The following is a 9,610-nucleotide window of genomic DNA, read 5'->3' on the forward strand; positions in this document are numbered from 1 at the left end:
TGTGTTAGCCTTTGGGGAAGCCAAGTGGCAGGGAATGGGAGTTTTATGCTGTCATTGAAAATTACCTATCAATTTGAAACTAAAGTTTAAAAGTCAATCTATTTTCTCCCAGAGCTTACGAGGCCCAGGATTTTACTTGCGTTTTCAAATTCGAATGCGTGATTTTTATGCTATCCCTTAAACACGCATACCGAAGTGAGCTGTTATTTAAACTATTTGTAAACATGATATAATTAGCTTGATCATGATTATCACACAGATGCATAATAGTTTCATCACTCATGAATATATAATGCTTATGTTGAAGGCTCCAATTTTTTTAAAAAGGTTGCACAGAAGAGGTTGATTAGATGGAAATCTGCTCTAGGACAGGATTGATTTCCTTCCTGGATGGATGATTGTAGGTACGTGACATTTCCAGGTTGAGCTGTTGGTGACAAATTTAGCCGGTTTTTGCTCTCTGTGTTAATTTCTTTAGGACAGTGCATGATTGTGTGACCCAGCTTTCCTCTGACAATGGGTCCCAAAAATGTATGCCTTTCATTTAGGCCGAAAGAGGCACAGACCGCCAGGGCCGCAGCAGATTGCTGGGTGTAGCACTATCGAGCTCAGCCAAGTGTTATCCTCAGTCTCCCAGCACCATAGCCTTGGAACAAGGGTCAGCCGAATAATACCTAATCAAGGGTATTGTTGGAGGGGGAGAAATCAGACCAAGGCCCTGAAGAGAGGTGACCTTGACCCTAGGGACTCCAAGTTATCGGTATGCCTCTCAGTAATAGTTCTCACACACAAAACTGCCGCGCTGCATGGCTTTGGCTAATGCTCCGTGCTCCACAGAAGCACAGGATCGGGCCAGCCTTCCTGGCATGTGAGAGATAAACCAGTCCCTGGGTCACTCCCAGAAGCTACTGAACCTGAACTCTGACTGGCATCCAGAAGATCATAGCAGGTGACTGGAACACAGGTGACGTGTCTCAGCAAGGAAACAGAAAGACCAGGGAACAGTCATATGCCCGCGAGAAAACAGAAAGGCCAGGGAACAGTCATATGCCCGCTAGAAAACAGAAAGGCCAGGGAACAGTTGTATGCCTGCTGTTCTTTCTGCTGGGATACCTCTACAATGTAATGTTCTCTAGACCGGAGTCATTTGCTTACTAGTAAACCTCCTTGCCCTGTCCAAGGTAAGCATGTTGTCCTGACTACTTAAAATCACTAGTGACAATTTTGTTTTCCTGGAAGGTTTCCACAATGCTGTTTCCTAGTCCAAGGTGCAGTTTTGGAGTGATGAAATTGTGTTGGGGGACTCTGCTGGGAGAGGCCACAGCATGAAGTGATCTGCCTCCTCCTTAGCGCCACCCCCTGGCCCCACCACGTTGCACACAACCCCATCTCCATCAGGCTCGCAGCTGTGTTTCTCCATGTTCATTCTTTTTCCTGGTCATTGCAAATGTGTTTGGTATAGAGATTGTTTCTCTTCCCAAGTTATAATCTACTGTAACTGTTACCTGACAAGAGTCTTTTAAGTGGAATTACTCTTGTTACTGTTACAATAAAATCTATTGAGAAGATGGAAAGCCAGTCATTACAGGCTCATCTACCCTTCTTTGCAGATGAAATCCTCACACATAGAAAGTTTTATAGCACATTAACATTTTCAGTGTCTTCCCAGGTTTGCAGTTTTAATAGCCAGGAGAGTGCTTGAGTGTGGGGTGGAAAGCCAGCGGAAGCAGTGTGGAGTGGAAGCCAGGTCCTTTGGAGGCAGGGAGCAGCGGCGTGCCCTGTGGGGTCCAACGTTCCCTTCCCATCCCAAAGGGCCCCATGGTGCCAAGTCAGCCCCAACCAGCCTGCTCTTCAGCTACTCCAGGGCCTGCAGAGGCCACCTGAGGATGGCGGAAGCAAGTCTGTCCAACAACGGGCGGGCACAGAAGCCCGGAGGAAGACGCCAATCGGTGTGCACCTGTGCTGCGCGTGACACGTGGCCTTGGCCCTACTGTCACATTAGAAGGGCCCCATGTTTCCTCTGTGCTCAATGTCCACAGCACTGGTGAGCCACGTCTTGTTGCAGTGCTGAGAGAGTCGAGGTGCACAGGGCTCTTTCCCCGGGTTGCCCACCCCTGACCCAGGAAGGCATCCATGTGCTTGCAAAGACAAACGGCATAAGCCAGTACAGAGCAGTCAATCTGGCCTGCAGGGCCTGGCTGGGCTCGGCTGTGGGCGTCCCGCTGGCACTGAGACACCACCATACTCTCTCCAGTTTCCCAGTGGGGAGAGCAGCATGGAGCCTTGAATCGTCATTCCTCTGCTTTGATTTTACTCGCCAGTGACTTAGCAGGAACCCTGGGCCAGGCCCTGTGCTAGGCACAAATAAGAGGTACACACAACTCTGACATTTTTTTTTAATTTAAATTCATTTTAATGAGAAAAAAAGATAAAATAGCAATGAATCAATTTCACAATAGGTTAGTAGGACAGTTACAATAATTAATACATTGCATATTGTTGTCTTTGTAGGAGCTATTCAGAGGACAAGATGTAGACATGGTATCTTGTCTAAAGAATATTAGTACAAACATTTCTTCCCAATGAACTAAGAGAAAGTCGCTGTATATCTATCCCAACTATCTTAGGTATATATATATATTTTTTTTCACAACAAAATGGTATTTTATTTATACTTTTGCAAAGTTAGTAGCATGCGACACAAGGTTTCCCAGTGACTAGTAACTGACTTTAACAAGACAGGACGTTTTTCTCAAGATGGGCTAGTGTGCTTGCTTTGGGCACTGAGGCCTAGTCCCACCTACGCACATTTCACTGATTTCCCAGCTTCCGTGGCTCCCAACATACCCACTTCTTTGTTTTGTTTTGTCAGAGATGGGTGTTCCACTGCAGTTAGAGAAGCTGTATTTGGAGAAGGCTTTAAAAGACCTTTTCCTACTTGATGCCAGTCACAACTCTGACTTTGAAAACCAGCTGGCTGCTTCTGTCTGCGTCTTGCTGCCAGCATTATGCATTTTCGCTGAAGTGCCCAAGGAGGAAATGCTGGTATGTCCACCTGCCAGGCGGGTTGCAGGAAGGGTAAGCACGGGCCAGACACCAGGCCGGTGCGGAGACGCAGCTTGAGGCCGCATCACCACCTGCAAGAGGCTTTGGGTGGAGGCAGCTGGTGTGTGAGGCCTTCCGGCACTGTAGTAAGAACCTGTGGAGACATGCGGGGAGACACAGGCAAGGCACTGCTGCTGGGCAGCCGGGCGGGCGCTTTGCCCAAGAAAGCCTTCAGAGTCACCCTTGAGTAGAATCTGAAAGGGTGGGATCCCAAGTCTTCGGGCAGAAAGTGGGTATTGGTCACAGAAAAAGGATTGTAGGCAAAGCTTGTCAGCCATGGGCAGTCTCACAAATGGTTTTACATGGCTGAGTGTCAATGTCACCAACACCCAGGAAGTGTGGGGTGCCACAGACCAGAACCCTGGAGCAGAAAACCTTATGACACTGTGTGTGAGAGTGTGTGTGTGTGTGTGTGTGTGTGTGTGTGTGTGTTTGAGTGTATATGGGAGGGTGTGAGGGTGTGTGTGTGTGTGACTACATGTGTGAAGTCCTTGCTCATTTTTTTTTCCATAGGTCAGCAAAAAGATCCTTAGAAAACAAAGGACCCAAAAGATGGCCCTGAGGGCAAGGGGCAGGGGGGAACACACGCTTACCTTCTTCAGCAGCAAGCTGCCTTTTATTGTTGTTATTATTTTTTAGAAATTTTTAGAAGAGAATAAAAAGAAGTAAAAAAATAGAAGTGACATAGAATTTCATTGAACAAAATGACAGGAATCCAACAATGGTTGGTGTACTGCATATTGTTGTCTCCAAGTTAGTTGTTCAGATTACCAGGTAGAAGAATGCAAAACTGTTAAAAAGTATTTTTAAAAAAGAGAGAGAAAAAATTTAGACATTAACTGCTTCTTTCAGTAGACCAGCAGAAATCAGCAGCACAATTATCCGAGCTATCCTGTGTGTGTACGTGTTTTTTTCCCTTCCTTCTTTCCCTCATCCGAATTCTTCCTTCCCTTTGAACAATTTCTTTCCCTTTCACAGTATCTCTTGTAAGTTTTAGCTTTTATTTACTCTTTCAGGTTCTTACACGAGAGAGACAATACAGCAAGCTTCTGAACACATCATTTCCCTACAGGAGGTGGATCTCCCAGGGAAGAACTGGAGACCAGAGACCAGGGCTAGACAGAGACAGCCAAACTGCCAGACACGGGCTCCCAGGGGAGTCTTCACCCGGGATTCCCTGTGGAGAGGCCAACATCCCCGCTGTGTGTCCTTAAGGACAGGGACCTCACATGTGATTGACTCTTTCTCAATGCAGACTTTCTTCCTGTAAACTCCTTTCTTTGGGATTTTTAAGTTTACCTTCTGCTGTGGCCTCTCTGCCTTCTACTAGGGCAACTGTCAGTACACATCGGAGATGGTGGAACCGTGTTGGGCAGCTGAGCCATGGTTTGTTGAAATGTTGACACCTCCTGGGTCAGGTTCTGGTCACAGGAAGCACCGATCTGTCTGTGCAGACGGGACCGACGGACACTCCTGCCCATCCCAGATCCTCTCCAAGCCGTGCCTGCAAGATGATGCCCACTTGGTGGTCTTCGGGCTGCTTGTCACCCACGCCCACGTGGCACTAGGAGAGGCACAAGCACCCCATGCCTATGCTTCACCTTGGGGATGTGCATGCCTAACCCTGGACATCTGAGTCACCTGACATGCCAGGAACATCCAGCCAAGATCTGGGCTCTCGTCCCTACTTCATTGCCAAGTTCTCAGCCATGCTCCCGATGGAGCAAGAATAGAAAGCTCAGTTTGATGGGGAGGAAAGCAAATGCTGGGACAGAGCTGCACAGCCTGCGCAGCAAGCCTCCTCCAGCAGCACGCCAGGGGGCTCTGTCCACCTCAAGCGCCAGGGCTCGTGGCTCCTCCCTGCAGGCCTGGGGGAACCCTGTAAGTTAGAGAAAGATGAATATGTGGGGCAGGAAAGTCAGGAGCAGCTGGCACTGAGGTGTCCCTGGGCTAGAAGGGATCAGCGTGGGAGGATACACAACCCCAGGCCGCGTGCACCCCGCCAGCACCCTAGAGAACTCAGACAAGAAGATGTGAGGGGGCTACATACGTGAGAATGTTTTCTGAACTACAGTGCACTCTAAGTTTGTGTGATAAGGCTTTCAATTGTTTGACGGCCAGAATTTTCTTTAAAAAAGAAACTAAGACTTTGGAAACGTCCATAAGCCATTTGGTAGCATGCTTAACCTGGAAAGGATATGATTGCACAACTAAAGGCGACCGCTGTCCAAGAGCGTGGCTATCTGCACCCCGAAGGCAGCTGAAAACTGCTCTCCAAGTGTCTCCTTAGTGAGCACGTATGCCTGCCCTGGAAAGAACTCTGTGTACAAGGCAGAACGGTAAAGAGCCGCAGCGGTGGAGACTAGGCTACCGCCACTCAGCCAGAACGAAGAACCAGCACCTGGGAAGGCAGAATCCCGTGACAAGCTCACTCCATTTCCTTTGTAAGACTGACTGAAGTAGACACTAGTGGAAACAAAATTAACATGTCTTTTCTACCATCAAGTGTGTTTTATTATGGAAAAAATCATCCTGCCTGCTCCTCCAGTTTATATATTTAAGTTTATAACTGCATCAATAAAGTTCCAAATCTTGTCACTCAGGAATTTGTTGTCTTTGCTGTTAAATATATTATTGAAAGGTAAATTCTGACTGAAATAAGCGGGGCTGGGTGTGCCAGGCGCGCACACGGAGACCTTAGGAAAGGCACCCTGGAGGTCAGATGTCAGCGGAGGGCCGCCCGGGGAGCAGGGGCCCCCAGAGGCGGGAGGCAGACTGACCGGACGTCTTCGCCGTCTCGCCGTCTCGTCCTGACCACACGCCAGCCCAGAGCCGGCTCCACGCGAAGCAGGTCCGAGATTTCGCTCACACAGCCATTGTACGAGCAGGAAGAAAGCAGGGAGGCGCGACTGCTGTGGTCCAACCTGACGTCCGAGACTGGGCATAGGCAAGCAGCGTCCAAAAAATGAGCTCCCCCTGTCCATCCACTCCTTAGCCATCTCTTCTTTGTCCCTTTTTCCTTCCTTATTATTTTAACAGCTTTAGTGAGATATAGTTTATATATAGTAAAATTGGCTCACTTGAAATGTACAAATCAGTGTTTCCTGGTACTCCTCAGAGCCTGCAACAGTGACTTCAATCAAGCTACTGTCTTTCTTTCTCTTTCTTCTTTCTTTCTTTCTCTTTCTTTCTTTCTTTCTTTCTTTCTTTCTTTCTTTCTTTCTTTCTTTCTTTCTTCTCTCTCTCTCTCTCTCTCTCTCTCTCTCTCTCTCTCTCTTTCTGTATTTTAGGGAAGGGTCTACAGGGTGTTCAAGGTCTCACTACTAGATCAGACTTGTAAACATCTGCCTGTTTACAACCTCCCAAAAAGCTGGGATTACAGATGCAAGCCACCACACCCAGTCTCAATTGTCATCTCAGCATGGCAGGCCTGGGGATCGAATCCCCGGCCCCTGGGCCTGCTTGCAGGTGCATTAATCTGCTGAGTTATTTGTCTGGCCCAACTATCTTTATTTTCGTGTTAATGTTCTTTCATGCAAAAAGTTTTAACTTTGATGAAATTCAATTTATTCTTTCCTTCATGGTTTACATGTTGGTATAAAGTCTAAGAACCAATAGATCCTAACTCAGATTCACAAATTCTTTTTTCTACATTTCTTCGAGGTTTGTCATTTTAGCTCTTAAATGTAATCCTGCAATCTATTTAATATGAAGTTTTGGGTATAGGGTGCAGAAGGGGTTCAGTCTCTCTGCATGTGGAGGTAACATTGTAGCAACCTCTTTTATTTTAAGGATTATTATTTTCCCCATTGACTTGTTAGCATTCTTTTTTTTTTAATTTATTTATGTGTGTGTGTGTGTGTGTGTGTGTGTGTGTGGCCAGCTCAGCCCACCAGGGGGCGGGGCTGGCTGGCATGTGGTGCTGGGGGATTGAACCCCGGTCCCTGTGCTTTGCTAAGCTTGTTCCAAGTAGGTGCTTTAGACCACTGAGCCATCTCTCCAGCCCTGACTTGTTAGCATTCTTGTTACAAATCAGTTGACCCTAAATATCAACAGAAGTCTACTTCTGGACTTTCAGTATATTTGTTTTTAGTTCCGTGTTTATCCTATGCCATTCCACATTCTCTTGATTTTTGTAATTTTGCCTTAAATTTCTAACATGAGATATCTCCATTTATGCTTTTTCAAAATTATTCATGCTATTTTGCATCTGGATAGTTGTGTATGAATGTTACAATCAGTTTATAAATTTATTTGATAAAAAAGAGGAAGAAAAGAAGAGATGAAGGAAAAGAGGGGTAGTAGGAGAGGACATAGAAGAGATTTTGATAGGGATTGAGTTGATTCCATGTAGGACAATTTGGCAAGTGTTGCCATATAAACAACATTAAATATTCTGACATGAGATTTCATCCATTTATTTAGACTTTCTTTAATTCCTTTGTATAAATCCTGTATTTCTCTTATTTAATTCATTCTTATATTGTGATAAACAAAAGTACACACTTAACTTTAGGTTAAGTTTATTGCTCATTCCCATGGCACAGAAATGTAAGCTAGTTTTTTGAAGCTTTGACAGTGATAAAACTTGTACAATAAAATTTACCATCATGGTCACTTTAAGTGTAGAATGTATTAAGCATGTTTGCACCACCATGCACCCACTCAACTCCATGTATCCTTTTACCTTATAAAACTGGAAATCTGTACCTATGACTCAATAACTCCCTCTGCCTGATTCTGACAACTGCAGCTCTATGACCTCCATTGACCTAATTCTAAGAGAAGGATTTCTCTTTTCATTACTTGCTTGCTTTATTAGCATAACACTCTCATGACTCATCTATGTTGTATGCAGCACAAGTCTGAATTTTCTTCTGTTTTAAGGCAGACTAATATTTAATAGTGTGTATACACCAGGCTTTGCTTACCCATTCATCGGCCAATAAAGCTTTTCGCTGCTTCCACCCTTCAGCTGTTCTGAACACTGCAGCCATGAGCATAAGTATCCAAACATCTCTTCCAGATGCTAGTTTCAATATCTGGGGGTATATACCTAAAGTGAAACTGCTGTCATGTGGAAACTCTGTGTTCCCTTTTCTGAGGATGCTCCATTCTGTTTTCCACAGCAAGTACACCATTTCTAATTCCCACCAACAGAGACAGCAGTTCCAGTTCCCTACATCCTTGCCAACACTTGTCATTTTCTGAGGCTTTTTAAAATAATTATCTCAGCAGTTGTGAGCTAATATGTGAATATTGACATCCAAAAGAATTAAGGTGGATGCTTGTCTAATATAATAGACAAAAATTAAGCAAGTGAATCAAACGTTAAATGTAAAACTTAAAACTATAAAATTTTTAGAAGTAACATCTGATGGATAAAACTTCACAGCATTGGAGGCAGCAATGATTTCTTGGACATGAGATCCTACATCCAGACAACAAAAGAAATTTTTTTTTGCATTTAAAAAACAAAAAAATGTGGGGCCGGGGATATAGCATAGTGGCATAAATGCCTACCTGGCAAGTGCAAGGTTCTGAGTTCAATCCCTGGTACCACAAAAAAAAAAAAAAAAAAAATGTATTCATCAGAAGACAATGCATCAGAGTAAAAATACAACCCATCAAACTTGAGAAAATTCCTTTAAATCATGCATATGTCATAAAATTCAACAAGATATGAGCAACTCAATTGAAAGTGAACCCAGGTCTTGAATAAACATTTCTCCAAAGAAGATGGAGCAAAGTGTCAATAAGAAAATGTACTTAACATTACCAATCATTAAGGGAATGCAAATCAGAAATACAGTGGATACTTGCATATGAATCTTGTATCCTGCAAATTTTCTGGCCACTTTATTGGATCTATGGAACTCTAGTGGAATCTTTCAGATTTGCTGTATACTAGAACATGTCACATGTGAACAAAGGTAGTTTTACCTCTTCCTTTCTAATCATGATATCTTTTATCTCCTTTCAAAAGGAACACTACCCATGCCCAGTCGACACTGGGCCTGCCCTTTCTTCCTGTGACATTCCTTCCATACTTCCCACTGGCACCTTAATGCTAACATCACTATAGAAGAGAAGTACTTAATGAGCTTGTATTGTGTATTGCAGAATATATATTGAAAATGTACTCAGAGGGCTGGCCAGATAGCTCAGCGGACTAAAGCACCTGCTTAGGCAGAGCTCAGTGGCCAGGGTTAGATCCCCGGTGTGCCATGCTGGCCCCGCCCCAGGGGCGCGCTGAGATGATCATTGAAACTGGATATGGTGGTGCATGCCTGTAATACCAGCACTTGGGAGGCTGAAAAACAGGAAAATCACTATGAGTCCAATGTACATAATAGAGACCCTGTAGACCCTGTATTAAATATATTAAAGGAAAGAAGAAAGAAAGAAAAAAAGAAAGAAAGAAAGAAAGAAAGAAAGAAAGAAAGAAAGAGAAAGAAAGAAGAAAGAAAGAAAGAAAGAAAGAAAGAAAGAAAGAAAGAAAGAA

The sequence above is a fragment of the Octodon degus genome, unplaced genomic scaffold, assembly GCF_000260255.1.
Source record: "Octodon degus isolate 3935 unplaced genomic scaffold, OctDeg1.0 scaffold00014, whole genome shotgun sequence".
Taxonomy (NCBI): domain Eukaryota; kingdom Metazoa; phylum Chordata; class Mammalia; order Rodentia; family Octodontidae; genus Octodon; species Octodon degus.